This window comes from Lactuca saligna, chromosome 5 (assembly GCF_052625555.1).
Source record: "Lactuca saligna cultivar CGN05327 chromosome 5, ASM5262555v1, whole genome shotgun sequence".
NCBI lineage: Eukaryota > Viridiplantae > Streptophyta > Magnoliopsida > Asterales > Asteraceae > Lactuca > Lactuca saligna.
In genome coordinates, this window is record NC_136421.1 from 215131418 (window position 1) to 215151108 (window position 19691).

A 19691-nucleotide genomic window follows, 5' to 3' on the forward strand; every position below is an offset into this window, starting at 1 on the left:
TACTGATACAAAGTACCAGGTTCACTTAAAATAGTTATTATGATATTAAAACTATATTTCATCTAGAATTGTTAGACTTCAACTATAATCGCTGAGCGTATATGTTTGAGTCATATAAGAATTTAGTTTTGATTGGCCTATAATTGGTGGTGCCTGCCTCATCTCCTGTTCCTCGTTGGGTTGTGGACCTAGGGCAGACCCACTATATTCAACGTTTTATCTAATTCAAACCTTATATAACTTATATACGCTGGACGATTATAGAGGAACTCTACGGGTCATTCTAGGGTTCATTAATGCATCGTATAGGAATATTTCTATTCACGCTAAACTAAGAAAATATTGGATTTTCTGGAAATCAAACTATATCGATTTTACAAGGAAAACGGTTTCTACTTCAAACAAAACTCTTATGAACTCACCAACTTAATTGTTGACACTTTTCAAAACTACTTGTATTCTCATGAAATCAGTGAAACAGGAAAAACTTCAGCTCCTTGAGGATGGGACGTTAAACCGTCAACAATTTACTCTTTTCATCATAATGTAATTGATTTTGAAACATGTAAACTTATACATTGGTGTAAAATTTTCAATTATATTTATGATGGTTGTATTTACTTTGAGCACTATTATACACGTTGTTGTGATACTGTACATGAAGTCCTCCACCCCCGGACGTTTCCGCCATCCTTGGTTTGGGGGTGTGACAGATTGGTATTAGAGCATTGTTTATAGTGAGCTAAGTATATCGAACCACATAAGATATACAAACTATAAATGCATTGGGACTAGGGTCTCCGATTTAAAGTTTTCAAAACAACTATGCCTTTAGAAATAAATAGCATTTTGTTAAAAGTATACATGCATGCATACATACTAAGGTCAACATCATTTTAGGAAAAAACAAAAGTAATGATTGTTTGATATCACAAGTGTAACAACCCATCATTTCAAGTCATCAAAGATCGAGTCTTGTAACCTCTTTGAAAAAGGGATTAGAATATCATCCAAAAATGAAGTATTCAAAAGCTCTGTCTGGAGTACGCTATGTGGTAGGTATCGTCTTAAGATTTCCAAACATATAAAGAACACAAAAATCCGTGTTATAACGAAGAAGTTATGACCATTCTAAGTTTTCCGACAAAAACCGGCGATACGAAGTTACATAAAAATGCAAAGTTTCAATAAAACACTTTCTGACCTTAGGTGTCTAAATGAAAGTCATAGATATCGTTAAACTACAAACGTGCATAAAAAGAACGCTCAAATCGGACATCGTATGAAAAAGATATGAATTTTTAAAGAAATTCCTTAATCACGTCATTTTAATAAATAAATAATAAAAATAATTTCGGAATTTGCCGACGGAATCTAAACGAAAGTTGTAGATCTTAGTGTCACCTACACGTGGATATAAAGAACGTCGAAAACGGAGTTCGTATAAAGGAGCTATGAATTTTTGAAGTTTGATAAATAATTAATATATATTTTTATTCAAAAATTCGGTATTATCCGAAGTCTGAGTCACGCAAGTACGGCCCGCGTACACGAGTACGCCCAGCGTATTCGAGGCCACGAGCTCGGATCGTCCACGTCACCCCTATGCAAGCCTACCCCCATCCCGTCCCATCCGAAGTGCGAGGTAGTCGAGGACTCGGTCATGCGTGACGTACGCGTACGACCCGCGTACCGAGGCGGTTCCAGTCCCCTATAAAACGGATGCGAGGGTTCCCGGAAAAAGGGCTCATTCTCTCTCACTTTTCTTGCGTTTTGCCTCATTTTCCGTGCTCGCACTACCCCAAAGCCCTGGTCATTTTGTGCAAGTCCCGAAGGTCGATTTTACTCTCGAGATTCCCGAGAATCCCGAGGAAAATCCGTTTCCCGAGACGAAACTCTGCCCGGTTTTCCATCTTGCTATCTTCAAACTTTCAAGTGAGTTCATACCCCTTCCAAACACACTTTAAATACATTCTAAATGCTTTTATACTCTTTTAGGGGGGAATACAAGTAAACATACGGTTATTATCGTGTATTTTATAATGTTTCACTTCAATTGTTTTATCGAATAAATCTCTTGGAGCTCATTACTATTACGGAAAACTCTTGTCATACTTTGCGTGCATTAGACATTTTAAAAAGTATATAATGATTTCAAAGTACCTTTCATTGTTAAATCGTTTTATACATTCTAAAAACTTATGATTTTGCTTTGTCAAACATTGCGAACAAGGATAAACTTTGCATACAAATCTATCACCTTAATACAAACTTAGTTGAGAATCCATGAGACGTGTATATCTTCAAACGTTACTTTTCTTTATTAGAAAGTAATGCTGCAAGTCCTGTCTATAACCAGAGTCTCCCGTTTGGAAAACGTGTCAAATGTGTATAGATCTATACGGGAAGTCATGATCCCGCGCCCTGACTGTTAGCTACAGTCCGTCTTTTGGGGTGATAGTTGTCATAACGCTGCGACGCCTGAAGAACGTCGTCACAGGCATATTATGTTTAGTATGGTTATAAAACTCATCGGATATATACAATTATTATGGTATTATGCTTTTATGAATGAGTAGCTATTAAAACTATTCTTCATCTAACAAATGCGATCTTCGTATAGCTTTATGATATAAAACTATGACACAACTTTTAAGAACGTCGGTTTTTTGCGATTTTCGGTCTTAGAGACTGCCAGTTATGTTAGGAAAATAAGGGTTTTTTCATGTATACAAACCAAACAACTAATAGGAAAATAAGGGATTTTCCTGGTGCAATTATTTACAACCATTTCGTACTTTTATAAGAAAATAAGGGTTTTTCTTGGAAAACACAACAAATTCATATCTCAACTATTAGGGAAAATATGGGATTTTCTAGATCTAATACATTCATTTTCAACACGACAAGTCATAACTCTTCACATTTGAAATACTGAGTTTTCTGGAAAACATACACCCATTTGGGAATGGCATTCAATTTTTCTAAACCACTTACGAACTCACCAACTTAATTGTTGACACTTTCTCTTTGAAATAACTTGTATTCTCAGGGAACCGCTAAGCAGGTTTGGAAATCAACTTTTGGGATTAACGCGCTGGCGTTAATTACTTCTTTTGAAAGATGTTTGTGTATTTATCTTTTGAACATGTAATGAATACAATTATGTAAACATCTTGGAAACTTTAATATATATGGTGGTGTGTACTTTCCTTTCTATGAACTGTTATGATACTGAATATGACGTCCTCTGCCCCCGAATGTTTCCGCCGTTCTGGTTTGGGGGTGTGACAACAGGTAAGCATGGGGATGTATGGTCAGTCTTGGGAGTGGCATAGCCTGATCAATTATGCTGGTCCGAGGAGTGATTAGCATATGCCCAAGAATGGTTGTGATGTGGCAACAAGTCTAAAAACTTACCAGCACTACCACAATGAAATACCATAGGGGTATTTTGACATTATTATAATTACTTATCTGAGAACTAAATAGATTTTTAACAATAAGTCAATAATTGCTTAGTGGATACATTAAAATTATATGTATCCAGGACATCATAGACTTAGAATCTGTGGATCTTTGCTTTACTTCCTATTCTCGTTGGATTGGGGATTTAGAGTTAGGGTCACTTATTCGAAGGTCTATCCCGTCCCAAATACATATGACTAGTATGCACTAAACGATGTGTTGAAGTACCTGATAAATATCATCATATAATTATCTAATTAGTACGTCTACTTAGTTATTTCTTATATCCCCATTTCTCGCATGGATATCATGGCTGGATTTCATTCCCCACGATAACCCGTATTCCAAATCCCAACCCTCGACCGGCTTTTCAAGGCCCGACGCCTCCTTGGGTAGAGTACTTGGAAACCTGGAGCGAAGAGCAAGACCAACCTATGCCGTTTAATGGAGACCGAAGATTCTACAACATAAATGAAGGAAGCTCAGCAGATAGAATTCTTCCAATCCTGGTCTATAGAGTTGCCCGAAACGAGATTCAGGGCAGAACAACTCTCCATCGTATCGCAGAGATTGATGAAAATGAAAGAATACATACAATCCGCACCAATTTCCTTGAGCACACTCGTGAATAGTCTGAGAGAGACCATGAAACCGTGCTGCGAGCACTGGTTGAAACACGAACCGAAGTCATAGAACTCCGAGTACGCCAGAGGGTGTATGAAAGGCCCATGCTTGATATGGAGCGGCAACTAGCTGAACTGAGGGTTCACCAGAGGGAAGACCGCCGCCAGTAGTATATGCCTTACTTTCTTTCCCTATTAACAAGGAATTTTTCTTTTTCCTATCTATGTCCTATGTGGCATTCTCTATGAAACCATATTGTACTGTAAGTACTTTGGTTAGGCCTTTAGACGGCCAAAACTCTCCTGCTCCGGATGTGATGTAAGACCCTCTACAAAGTCAATTTTTCCCAAGCCTGTTACATCTTAAACATCAATGACGTTGTCAGTCAGATAAATTCTGTGACACTCTTTGTTCTAATACTTCCTTATGAGTCTATCTGAAACCCACTTTACTCACATTGTTGGACTAGAGTAATTTAGCTCCGGGATCGTTCCCAATTCTCTTTCAAAGGTTGAATCATGTTATTCACCAACCAATGGAACCCGGTTTGAACGACAAACTTCATAAGATCATTCTCTGAACTTACTTCTACTTCGTAATAGGACTGCATCATAGGGATGTAGGTCAACCCTTTGAGAGCATACCTCTACTCTATAGGTGAGTAGTTGAAATACATCTAGGTTCAATGATAGCCCTTACTAGGAATTCTAGTTCATCAAGAAGGATTAGTAAGAATGTTATTTGTTATGATTTCCTCACTTATACATTCCCCAGTTATATATAACGAAGACTTGGTAGACAATAGATTGTGAGATTTCTAACCTAGTTTCTTTTCCTCGTTGGGATGTGAAACTGAAGTAGAATCACACATTTTACTATCCGCCCAGTCTTGGTTATATCATAATGTATATAAGCTAAGTTTTCATGTATAATAACTTATCTCTTAGTCAGAATCAAAATAATATAGAGCCAACGTTAGTCACTCACAAACTCCTTGTCTTTCGAATTACAGAATCATGTCATCATCCGGAAATAGTCAGCCGAAAAATGAAGCCCCTATACTTCATATCGACGCCACAACATTTCAAGCCGCGGTAACAGTTGCCGTGACAGCTGTCCTTACAAACCTCGACACTGACAACGCAATCACGACTGACAATGGAATTGAAAATTTCGATTGTTGTATCGATCCAGGAAGCCAACAAAGGACAACAGTCACGGACATACAAAGTCGTAAAACCGAGAAGAGGAAACGAAATCGCCGAGCTCAAAAGGAGCGTCAATGATCCCAAAGACTTGCCATGCAACAACAACAAGTGGCAACTCCTGCCCCTTCAGCAACGGCACGACCAATTCCTTAAATCCCTGGCATCGTGACAAACCCTGCACACAAGGCTGCTGGTAAAACCGGACCCCATAAAAGGAAAGTTTCGAAGTGGATGAACGAGAAGGGCACCCGTGTCCAGGTAACTCTAACTAAACACCTCACTTCCACCACCAATGCTAGTGCAAGCCAGATATGTCACCAATGCAGCAAGATTGGACACCTCAGAAAGGACTGTACAATCATAAAGAACTCCGGTGCAAACGGGAGGATACTAAGGATCACTACCGCAGGAGAAACTACTCAAGGCTTCGTTAAAAATATCTAAACCATTCGTTGTAACAGACTTATAAAGTGCTTAAAACTAGTGCAACTAGAGTCTTATCATTGGCGAGACCCCGTCCATAAAGGGACCCTCGTGTTGCTTGCACTTATCTTTTGTAGTATACCTAGTTCGCAGTAATAGTCTTGCAGTAAATCTATAGTACTATAACTCTGTTAAAAGTTGCACGGTGATGTTTTGTCTGTAACGCCTTTATGATCAAATCTAGTGCTTTTATTACCAAGTGACTTCGATTTTTTTTCATACGGCTAGAATACCAACCAAGGACCTGGATTCACTTGAGAGCGTGAGAATCAATCGATTAGGAAGTATCCCCACTTTTTGGCTCGATTTATCATGCTTACTCCGTGCCTAAATTCAAATTTCGGGATGAAATTCCGTCTAACGGGGGGATGATGTGACAACCGTCAAATTCTGGTCAATTCAAAGTCAAATAAAGTCAACAGGTCAAACCGGTCAACTCAGCTAACCCTTGCGTTTTAGGGCTTACGTTATGTAATTACTAAACAACTCCCTATTCTAATGAGAGATCATAAATCAAAAAGTGCGAACATCTAGATCTCCTTAACCTAAAATTGTGGTACGTGGCGAGCCAAACCGATAAAACAATGATGCATACTCATCGGGAGTGTATAAGATCCTTAAACAAGGCTTAACAGGGTTTACAAACCTTGCATTGTGAAGTCGGACACTCACAAATGCCACACATGAAACCTCTCTTAATCGTTTTCACTTTATTTCTTCTTATCAAGAATCTCTCCCAAATCTCTCTAAGAATGTCAAGTCTCTCCCAAATCTCTCTAAGAATGTCAAATCTCTCCCAAATCTCTCTAAGAATGTCAAATCTATCACAAATATCTCTTTGTATGAGAAATCTCTCCAAGTATGTGAAATCTCTCTCAAATATCTCTCTGTATGAGAAATCTCTCCAAGAATGTCAAATCTCTCCTAAATCTCTCTCAAAAGTTTCTGTAACTTTTTGGAGTCATTCGGGTCATTCCAACCCTTAACCGGGTCAAAAACGGCTTAAAACAGGGTAAAAACGAGTAAAATAGGCTTAAGGACCCGAAACCTACTTTAAAGGGGCGAAGCCTCTTAGGAACCGAACCTCGCCTAGGAGGAACCGAACCCGAGCCCAGGAGGAACCGAACCTGAGCCCAGGAGGAACCGAACCCGAGCCCTCCCTTCGCTTCCTCGCCTCCTCTCGCTTCCTCGCCTCCTATCACTTCCTTGCCTCCTCCCACTTCCTCGCCTCCCTTCGTTTCCGGCTACAGTCCTCAGCAAGGACCGAACCTCGGCCTAGGACCGAGAGGTCTCGCTGAGAATGTTTTTCTTCCTGGTTTTCGCGTAGTTTTGCGTTTAAGGCCCGTTTTTACTTATTTTAACGCGGAATTTTCACCGAAAATTATATTTTAACATAATGAACCCTAAATATTCACAATTTAATCATATTTTCATGAAAATCATTATTTAAATAATAAAAGTTAGTGGGTAAAGTACAAAGAGGTGGAGTGTTGACTTTGCTTTACCTTATGACACAAGCAACCACTCCCACACCCACTCTATGACCAGCCACACCTCCCCACCTTACCTAGGTCACTTAAATGTTCCTTACACTCAATTACCACCCATTCCCACATTTTTAGAGCTGGAACAAAACATCCTCTCTCCTCACTTCTCTCATTTGCTCTCATTTCACCAAGAATCAAACACCACTTCTCTCTCAAACTTCTCCTCTCCATTTCAAGTCTCCAAGGCTGAATATCAAGTGTTCTTCCATTCTTGGTAAGTTTAATTCATCCTCCTTGTGATTATTACACTTCATTCTACTCAAATCATTGATTTCTTACACAAAGTCCATAACTATGATGTTAGATTCTCGAAAACCTTCAAGGCATCTCCAAGTGTTCTTGAGTTAAACACTTCCATTCTTCTGCAATCATCTACTGAAATCACTTAAGGTGAGTTCATACCCCTACATTTTAATGTTTTCTCATGTTTTAAGGGGGGAATACAAGTTAAAACACCAAGAACATAACTAAAATTTTCTAATAGCCTTCATCAGAAAAGTTCCACTCCATTCACGGACTGTTTTGGACAACTTAAACATTTTATTTTTCAAAACTGTTTTAGGTTCAAAATAGCCTGTCTTTTGAAACACAAATCCGGACCAGTCTGTGAATATGAACATTTTAAGACAAGTTAAAGGCTTCCAAAAATCATGATAAAAATTATGAGTAAACTAGACTCATTTTAGGAACTCTCAGAATTTATGGATCTAGTTTTCGACTTTGTATGATTTTTGTATGATTTTTCTAAAACAGTTCAGAAAGGTTAAGAATTAGTTAACAACTTCTAACTATCAAAACACTTTGTAACATGTTGAGCAAAGTGTTAAATCTTTGATAATTTCATATATTACATGTATTTATTGTTATGATATATTTATATAATAGGAAATTACTTACTGAATTTATAAGAATCCTGCATCATAATCATTAGTACAAAACAAAGCAAGTTAAACATAGCTATATTGTACTATACATTTGACTTACATAGAATGGGATTCTTAAACCCCACAAAGAAACATATTAAACTATAATAGGTATAGTTAGGGTGTGTATACATTTCAAACATTTAAATAAACTATAATAGGTGTAGTTTATGATCATTTACATAACACACTCGTACAAAAAGAAAGGGTACAAATACAAAGTGCCAGATTTATCTACAAAAGGGGGTACAAATACAAAGTACCGGGTTTTTATGCAAAAGGGGGTACAAATACAAAGTACCGGGTTTTTATACAAAAAGGGGGTACAAATACAAAGTACCGGGGTTTTATACAAAAAGGGGTACAAATACAAAGTGTCGGGTTTATATACAAAAGGGGGTACAAATACAAAGTGCTGGTTTTTATACAAAAAGTGGTACAAATACAAAATGCCGGGTTTATATACAAAAAGGGGTACAAATACAAACTGCCAGTTTTTATACAAAAAGGGGTACAAATACAAAGTGTCGGGTCTTTATAGAAAAAGGGGGTACCGATACAAAGTACTAGGTTCACTTAAAATAGTTATTATGATATTAAAACTATATTTCATCTAGAATTGTTAGACTTCAACTATAATCGCTGAGCGTATATGTTTGAGTCATAAAAGAATTCAGTCTTGATTGGCCTAGAATTGGTGGTGCCCGCCTCATCTCCTGTTCCTCGTTGGGTTGTGGACCTAGGGCAGACCCAATGTATTCAACGTTTTATCTAATTTAAACCTTATATAACTTATATACGCTGGACGATTATAAAGGAACTCTACGGGTCATTCTAGGGTTCATTAATCCATCACATAGGAATATTTCTATTCACACTTAACTAAGAAAATATTGGATTTTTTGGAAATCAAACTATATCGATTTTACAAGGAAAACGATTTCTACTTCAAACAAAACTCTTATGAACTGACCAACTTAATTGTTGACACTTTTCAAAACTACTTGTATTCTCAGAAAATCAGTGAAACAGGAAAAACTTCAGCGCCTTGAGGATGGGACGTTAAACCGTCAACAATTTACTTTTGTCATCATAATGTAATTGATTTTGAAACATGTAAACATATACATTGGTGTAAAATTTTCAATTATATTTATGATGGTTGTATTTACTTTGAGCACTATTATACACTTTGTTGTGATACTGTACATGAAGTCCTCCACCCCGGACGTTTCCGCCATCCTTAGTTTGGGGGTGTGACAAAAAACTTGAGTCTTGAGCATGATATTTTCACTCATAAAGCTCAATTTTCTTTTGATTTAGCACACTTATTTCCTTTTGAAGCTCAACAATAGAAGGATTGTCTTCTCCTATGATACCTTCCCTAAAAGAAATTCATTTGGCTTTAGGGGAAGGCACTGAACCTTGTTCCTGAGCCAAATGCAGAGCCAGCCTAACGGAGGCAGCATCAAGATCTAGCCAGGAAGGAGAAAATCTGGTAGGAGTTGAAGATCATCCAGCTTCACACGTGGTGCTAGGACCTTCACTATTAGGTTCTGATGAGACAATAACAGGAGTGGTGATTGGAGGAATTTGGAGTTCTTGAATTATATCAGAATCAAGAATTCCCTGCCTCGGATCACGTCTTCTTCTTTTCAGAGGAGGTTGACAGGTTTGGATTGTTGTATGATCACTTTGAAGTGGTTCTGTAGTAGGAGAAACAATGTCAATGGGAGGATTCCCTGACACCGTCACCATAGGAGTTGCTGTTTCAAGCACTTGTTTGGTAGTAGGAGGCGTTGATTCAAGAATATCATCGGAGTCCCGTATCTCCGTTGCTGGATGAGCAACATCATCGATATTGTCAAGTAGCAAGTTGAGATTTTCAGTTGACAAGTAATCTTCATTGCTTCCAAAATTCACAGGAATTTCATCCTTATCGAAGCCAGTGAGATATCTTCATACAAGTCAGTTTCAGTCACACTATTTGAAGACCCGTCATTGTAATCACTTTGTACTGGAACTGATGTCAGATCATGTTCCTCAGCCACAGCTGCAATAGGAACTGTTGTATCTTCTCTTTCTTCGTCATGTTCTGACACCATGATAACTTCATCTTCTGAAATCATCCTTTCTGAAGAAGCAGGCTTAGGGGATATTTTATCAAACGATCCATGAGACTTAAAGCTTTCATTTAATTCAGCAAATTTTGCAAACTTTACAAGCGGATACAGTCCTTGGAAAATGACATTACCCTTGCGATTTTGCTTGCTAAGACCAACAGTGTGAGGGCCTAGTGACTTCATATTTAGGGTTTCACCCTCCTTGGCCATCTAAGGTAATTGAATGTTAATGAACATTTGGATGAATCTCGGATACATTAAAAAAGTATCTCGGGTTATTGCGTTGATGTTCACCACGAAGTCATCCAGGATAAACCTCGAGAAGTTGAAGTCTATCCCTGCAGCAAGAGATGCAATGGCTCCAGTTTTCCTTAGAGAGGTCTCATCAACGTCAGACCTCCTGCCAGAAATGCAACTCACAAAGATATGAGCCAGAAATCTCCAATACGGTGACAGAAGCTTCTTCACTGTAGGAGGAAAAGTGCCTTCGTAATCTATCTTCTTAAGTACATTCTAGGAATCTTTAATCCGAATTTTAGTAGGAAAATTAGGTTGGTCATCAATCAGCAATGCTTGTTTGATAAATTGTTCAGTAATCACAATCTTGTATCCTTTCACAACTGCATCAATAGTGACTGCTCCATTATTATCTCTTTTCATTTTAACAGTCTGCCAGAATTCCCTGATTATATTCTGATAAACCACGGGATTCACAGAGATAGCAGAAGCCAAGCAGCAGTCTCACAACCTGTGGATCATTGACTTGAATTCTCCATGTGCTGCAGGAGGATCAACCAGCACGATAGCCAAGTTATGCATATCCGCAAATTTCAAGTTACCCATTTGATTTGCACTAAAACGAGCCAAGTAAGAAAACAAAGATATTTGAGCAATTAATGTTTTATGTTTTCTTAATTAATCAGTTTAATTTTGTCCCTAAAAGTCATTTTGAGCAAACTGGAGTTTACGGTCAACCTAGGGTTTACGGCCGTAAACCCGTGGTCGTAAGCTCAGGGCCGCAAATGGAGTTTACGGCCATAAGCTCCCTGGCTGTAAGCTTCAGCCGTAAGCTCCGACAAACATTTTTCCTTTGATTGAATCCCAAAAATCCGTCGATTTTATGAAGTAAACACATATTCGTGGTCCTTTTTGACATACCTTCGAGATTAACCGAGCAATTTCACAAAAACAAGAAAAAAATCGAAGATGAGAGAGAGTGGGAGAGAGTTTGCGGACGGAAAGATAAAAGTGAAGGGTGGAAGGGTTTCCGGCTACAAACCTACCGTTTATACCCTGTTCAATTTTACCTACTGTCCACACAGTGTAAGACACAATCCAAAACCCAAATATTTTAAAAAATAAACCTTTTGAGGATTTAAAAAATTAAAATTAAGATTAAGAATAACTAAAATAAAAAAAAAATCTAAAAATTTAAAATTTAAAATTTTGACAATTATAAATAAATAAAAAAATAAAAAATAAAAAATAAAATACAAAAACACTAAAATTATGTCAACAAATACTAAATATAATTTTGTGACACAAAGATCAAAGTTGTTAGACAGACTTAATCCACTTGTTGGTACCTTCACCTTCAAGTCTATGTCTAGTCGATCACCGGTATTGTGATCCACTTAAACCTGAAAAATTATGATAAATTTGCACAAGCTAATAAAGACAAGACATTTTTTATCCTAAATTTTTAGATAAATTTCCTAGAGACCATTTAGCTGACGACGACCATAGATATTGTTATCCACCTAAATTGAGCAGTGAGATCTACAAACAATCTGCAATTGTTCAATTTTAATTGTATTAGAACATGTTTCCCACTTCCTGATATGCTCCAGTAATCAAGGACTTCCAGAATACTCCTTACATCGAGTGAGCAGACAATTATAAAGAGAGAAGATAGATTTAGAATGCATATGTTATACACCCAGGTCGGATCTCTTCGAATCACGTAGAGGGTGAAACATATGAGTAACTGAAGTTCCAGATGGATTGAGAAGAAGAATGATGCATATACTGTGCACCAGGTCGGATTGTAAGTCACACAAAGGAGACATTATATGGCTAACAGATAGAAAGAATTCCATAGAAAGAGGATGCAGAAGGATAGAGTTGCATATGTTACAGTCCAGGTCGGATCTCTCGATCACGTAGAGGAGGCAACATATGACTAACAAACAGAAAGAAAGAAAATAACCTTCTACAGACCTAATTTATCGGAATTCCCCAGTCATCCCATCAATATTGGAATTAAGGACCGAATCCGCACATCGAGGAAAAGTTAATCCACGGTTCTAGATACGTGGTCTTTTAATGTGACCAGTAGATTCCCATATGTATCTCCTTGCTCAACATATCGAATCGTCGTATTGTCAGGCTAAACGGATCAAACTAGTTCAAGATTTGTCAAGTCCTTGAATTTCTTAAGTTCAACTCTTCCTAGTCAAGTCCATTTAGAATCTTTCGTGCCTACTAACGCATTGAATATAGAGCGTGGACAATTTAAGTTTGGTATGTTACGCAGATTCAGATTGATTGTTATCACTTAATATCACTTCCCATCACATCACCTATAAGCAAAACTATTAGCAACATATTTTTGATTGTCTGCTTTTTGATGTTTTTGGATTTTTTTGAATTTTTTTTTTTGGTTTTTGTTTATTTCTCCCCCTAAATTTGTACATATGAGAGAATGAAAACAAAAAATGCACAAATTTAAACTATCCTAACCTAAAAATAAGTTAATCCTCAAAACGAATCATTTTCAAAAATCTCACAAGCACATCGAATCAAGCTTTGTTAAAAGGCTTGGTGAACAAATCCGCCATATTATTAGCAGTGGGAACCTATTCCAGCCGAATGAGCGAACGCTCATAACAATCTCTGATAGAATGAATCATGATATCAATGTGCTTGGTAGTGAGTCTGATCTATGGATTCGCGATCACTATCTGGATTCAGCATGGGTCTTTCGGCCATCTGCATCGATGCATGTTTTGCGTCTTGAAACCCGAACTTCTCCAGAACATCCTCCATGTACTTAGCTTGATGGAGCAGGATTTCAGTTGAATCTTGTTTGACCTGAAGCCCCAGAAACATGGTCATTTCAACCAATGAACTCATCTCAAACCTTTTTTTCATAACGCCTTCAAACTCTTTGCATAGTTGTGGACTAGTAGACCCGAAGATAATGTCGTCAATGTAGATGTGGACTAGAATCTGATCATTATCCACATGCTTTATGAATAAAGTTTGATTAATGGTGCCACAAGAGTAACCATGCTCGAGAAAATGCTTTGTGAGAGTCGCATACCACGCTTGAGGAGCTTGATGTAACCCGTACAACGCCTTGTCCAACTTGTAGACATGATTAGGAAACTTCAAGTTAACGAACCCAGGAGGCTGATCAACATAGATTTCTTCCTTCACCTTGCCATACAAGAAGGCTGTCTTGACATCCATTTGGTAAACCATGAAGTTCATGTAGGAAGCATATGCAAGGAAGATACGAATAGCCTCCAAGTGAGCTACTGGAGCATAAACCTCAATGTAGTCAAGACCATCGATATGTTTAAACCCGCGAACCACCAATCTTGCTTTATTGCACACTATGACTCCAAGATCATCTTGCTTGTTTCGATAAACCCATCGTGTCTCAATAGACTTTTTTCCCTTTGGTAACTCAACCAATTTCCAAAACCCGAGATTCTCAAATTGATTCAGCTCCTCATGCATAGCATCTACTCAGCTGGGCTCATTCAAAGCCATTTCAATGTTCTTGGGCTCTATTTGAGAGATAAAGCAAGAATAAAGACATGCTCTAACATCTCCATTCTAAATTCTAGTTTTAACTCCATCGCCCAGCTGACCAATGATGTTTTCGATCGGATAATCGCGTTGAATTCTTGAGGGTATCTCCTGGCTGATATCATTGGGTGAAATAGGAAGATTGTGAATGTTGAAACCTCCATAATTTGCTGATTGTTCCACATTAGATGAATCTGCTACAAACTCATTAGCAATTTCTTCAGGAAAGAGTAGTTCCATAAAATTTGAAGTGACAGCGGAAGCATCTCTAGACATGAACTCTCTTTCAATAGGAGTTAGAGGTGTAGCTCAGTGTATTCAAGACCCTTGATCTGTTTAAACCCGCGAACCACAAATCTTGCTTTATTGCGCACTATGACTCCAAGATCATCTTGCTTATTTCGATAGACCCAGCGTGTCTCAATAGACTTTTTGCCCTTCGGTAACTTAACCAATTTCCAAACTCCGAGATTCTCAAATTGATTCAGCTCCTCATGCATAGCATCTACTCAGGTGGGCTCATTCAAATCCATTTCAATGTTCTTAGGCTCTATTTGAGAGATAAAGCAAGAGTAAAGACATGCTCTAACATCTCCATTCTAAATTCTAGTTTTAACTTCGTCGCCCAGCTGACCAATGATGTTTTCGATGGGATGATCATGTTGAATTCTTGAGGGTATCTCCTGGCTGATATCGTTGGGTGAAACAGGAAGATTGTGAATGTTGAAACCTCCATCATTTGCTGATTGTTCCACATTAGATGAATTTGCTACAAACTCATTAGCAATTACTTCAGGAAAAAGTAGTTCCATAAAAGTTGAAGTGACATCGGAAGCATCTCTAGATATGAACTCTCTTTCAATAGGAGTAAGAGGTGTAGCATCAGCATCAGGAGTATCATTTTGAACTGGAGATTTTGGACTACCAAGTGGAACAAATGACTCCCCCTCAGGTGAAGCAGATGACTCCCCCTTAGGTGAAGCAGAGGACTCCCCCTCAGATGGTGAAGAGGATACCGTTGGAGGTCTGTAAACAACTTCTTCATCTTCGTCTTCAGAAACAATCTTCTAACCAGAAGAAGACCCAGATGAACCATATGAAGACACATTTATGGATTTGAAAAGCGATGTGTAATCAAATAACCAATCAGGGCCCACTCGTGCATCCGTTTCATTCTCCTCCACCCAGCGTACATCGAAGGATTCTACAATCTGCTTCGTCTTCATATTGTAAACCCTATATGCGGTGCATGCAGCATATCCTATGAAATAACAATCATCGGCTTTGGCATTGAACTTTGGGTTGGAATCCAGGTGAAGAAGGGTGCAAGGGCAGCCAAATACACAAAAATGACTGACAGAAGGATTATGACCATATAGAATTTCGTATGGTGTCTTCATTTCATATTTTTTGATTAAAACACGATTCTGAACATAGCAAGCAGTGTTAATCGCCTCAGCCCAAAAGAAGATAGGTAACTTGGAGTCACGTAGCACCGTCCTTGCAACGTCTTTCAATGTTCTATTTCTTCTCTCAGCAACACCATTTTGTTGAGGTGTGTGAGCAGAGTTTTATTGATGCATAATTCCTTTTTCTTCGCAAAAATGATCAAGAACAACATTCTTGAATTCTGTGCCATTATCAGTGCGAAGCGCCTTCACCCGGTTGTTGGTTTGCTTCTCAATCAACACTATGAACTTCTTTATCAGATTAGCAACCCCATATTTGTTGGATAAGAAGAAAATCCACATAAAACGAGATAAATCATCAATTACAACAAGACAGTATGAATTTTTGTTGATGCTAAGGATGTTGACTAGACCAAATAAATCCATATGTAATAACTAGAGCACCTGACTGATTGAGTTAACCTGTTTTGGAAGGTGTGGTTTTCTATGATGTGTACCCTAGGCCCATGACACACACTTTTCAAAAGTTATTAAATCTCTGACAGGTAAACCACGAATCATTTCATTCTTCCCAAGATGATTTAGGTTCTTGGCGTTAGCATGACCGAGTCTTCGGTGCCACAACATTGAGTTCTGTTCTGAGACCTTCGAAAAGAGGCAAGTGACTTGTTCGGGAATGTTGTTGTTCGTATCAATAATGTAAGCATTTCCATCCTACTTTGATTTGACAAGAATCCACTCTTCTGGTATGACAATGCCTAGCTTGACAATCATACACTCTTTGTCGGTGAAATGAGTAGAATATCCTTTGGCACAAATTTGTGAAACACTCAACAAGCTGTGTTTTAACTCGGGACCAAAGCAGACATTTTCAAAGCTTATCACTCCATTTGTAACAGTTCCTCTCTGAGTGATCTTACCACCTTCTCCGTCCGCAAAGGAATCATATCCCACATTAAAGGATTGAATGTTGCTTAGTTGGGAGATGTCTCTTATCATATGCCAGGAGTAGCCGCTGACGACGTACCAAGGTCTGACGACATTGCTCTGCAACTATCCCTGCAAAATGAGTAGGATCATTCAGATTTGCGAACCCAGGTCATCACTTTCCTGAGTTGACCCTTCACTTTCTCTGAATGATCTTTTAAAATTTTCAAATTTGAGTAATCATTTTTAACTTTTTCAGAGGATACTAATGATTGATTGGAAGTTAACTTTCTTAACAGTCACAAGTGGGTTTGAAATAGGTTTCTTATTAGTTTACATTGAGCGTTTAGATGTTCTACCAGAATTGGTGGAAGATCCGGAACTGCTCTTTGACGAAACCGATCTTGGTGAAGCTTTGTTCGTTTTTGGCAAACTGTTGATGACCTTGTCATGAAACACCTTTTTGTTCTTTTGAAAAACTGCCCTTTTTCTACTTCGATCATCCTTCCAATCATCATCCTAAGAACGAGTTCTGGAGGAATTTCTAGTTAAAGACCTTCCTCTAGATTCGTTCTCTCCTCTTGGGGACATATAATGTACAAAAATCCTATTTGTACAATTCCTAGCTATATGTCCACTGATAGCACAATTAAAACAAATCTGTTTATTATTAAAACCTGTATTGCTTTTCTTAAATTTATTTTCTTTCCTGACATCCTTACTTTTCCCACAAGAACATGTACAAGAAGCAGGTTGTGAGATAAGTGAGGGTGCATCAGATGGTGTAACTTGTGGAATTGGTGTGTTTTCATCAGAAGCATTACAAACATCAAAACTATCAAACACGTCATCAGACACTTCAAAAAATTTAAATTTAGTATCAGCAAATGCAAAAGTATCACGAAAAACATTGTTATTTTTAACATCAGAAATAATAAATTGTTTATTTGAAACTAAAACTTCAGGTTTAGACTCAGGTTTGTTTTCAGAAACTGATCCTTCAACTTCATGCTTTGACTGATCTAAGGATTGATTTGCAGGGGAAGTAGAAACTTTAGAACTTTCAACATTAATAACTCGTCCTAAAACAAAACCAATTGGCTTTCCATAAACCATGAAAGATTCGTTGGCAATCTCCTCATCAGAGACAGTGTGATATTGATAATTGTTATTGAAAGGAGGAGGCACTTTATCGTATCCTAAACCCTTAATCTGTTTTTGCTTGAACTGTAGGCAATGATCAATCATGTTGGCAACTACCTCGCTTTATACTTCATACTTTTTAAAATCAAAATTTGTAGGTTTAAATTTTTCTTTTAATGTATCAACTTCAGTAATTAACTTAGCATTCTGTCTCCTAATATTGTCATAGTTTTCACATTTGTTACTGTACCTCCTGAAGTTTTCTAAAGGCCTTTATTTTTGTCTCTAACTGGGCCTTTACGGGTTTTTGACATTTTCTAAGTTAATAGCCCTCATATCTAAGGTCCTCTACTTCTTTACGTAATGATTCTCTTTCCTCAAAAAGAAGATTAACATAATCAACACATGCTTGAGAACAAGAAGGTAAACTTACCTCACTTCTCTTGGGCTCGGAAGTAGAAGATACCATCAGCGCAAACTGCAGCTCCATCATCTTTTCTTCTGGATCAGTTGCAACATTCTTCATGGGAGCTTCATCATTGACTTGGGCCAGGTGAGCATTCTCCGGTCTTGAAATGTTCAACGCTTGAATCTGGTCCTCCCAGTCAAATGATTGAGCAACCATAGCCTTCTCACCATTGACCTGAGCACCTCCCCGATTGTTCCCAACTACAAGCATTGTCCTATCATTGTTCAATCTTCTATCCGACTTTAGGCACTCATGAGCAAAATGTCCTGGCTCATGATAGTTGAAACAAAGCATCTTCCCTTCGTTGAACCCCACCTTTTTATCAGCATTCATAGCCCAATTGTTGTTCCCAATCTTCTTGGCAAACTGCTTAGCCCTGAATACTGCCATAGCTATCTACCATGTGATGTCCATCTCTTCCACATCTTCTGGATGAATATGATCCAGATCAGCAAATAACAACTGAGGTGGAAAATCTCCAACAACAAGAGCATTATAGCAGTTTACTAATCCTATGGAAAAAGCAAGATTGTCATCACATTCCTTTGTGTTTGAGGAAGAAGCCACGACTGGTACATTTGAGGGGGGTAACTTGAGGAGTGACAGGCAACTGGCTTTGTGAGTGAGGCATTCATGATTCAACAGTAATGGTTTGAATCTGAGGTTGTTAAACAACAAATGCTTGACTTGAAGAAGGAATGATTGATTAAAGAGCCTTGTTGGAGAAAATTCCAAGATTTGTAGTCGAGTACAAATTCACATGGTTAATCTCTCACTATTTATCATCAATATCACAAGCTTTGATGATCGCCATTGTTTCAGCAAGAGTGGTGAGATTCAGATCCTTGGTCTTCTTCATTACAGCTACATTCATGTCCCATGACTTTGGAAGAGGATTCAACAACTTTTTTTTAATCTCAGATTTAGTTAAAAAGATCCCAACTACATTCATTTCCGTAGTGAGAGTTGTGAATCTGCAGCTGTGCCTCCAGGGTTTCTCCGAGAATGTAGTTGAACATATTGAACCTTTGACGTAGAATATCCTGAAGGCTTTCCATCATATCTTCATTTCCTGCATATAACTCAATCAAGGCCTCCCAGAAAGCTTTAGCGGAAGTATACTCTCTGAAAGCTTGAGCTATATCCGGAGATAAAGCCATGGTCAGAGTGGCCAATGTCGTTTCCTATTCCTCAACTTTCTCATAGTCTTCATCTGTATAGTTCTCAACTATTTTTTCAATTAGTTGTCTTGCAACAGTGGTAGTAATTCGGATAGGACCATTGATGACACTCCTCCAAACCTTGAAGTCTTTCATTTTAATGTACTTTTCAATCCTTTATTTCCACTCAGGAAAACCATCTGCATACAAAAGTCTTGGAATGCGTGTAGTTATGCCCATGATAGAATCTAGCTCATGATGATGTGTTTGGCTTTGAGAATCCATTGATTATTAAGTTTTTAAGGCAAATATTTAAAACAAAATTGTCATGAATTCAATTTCCGATCAAAACTTGAGTTTACAGTTAAGATTGGGTTTGCGGCCGTAA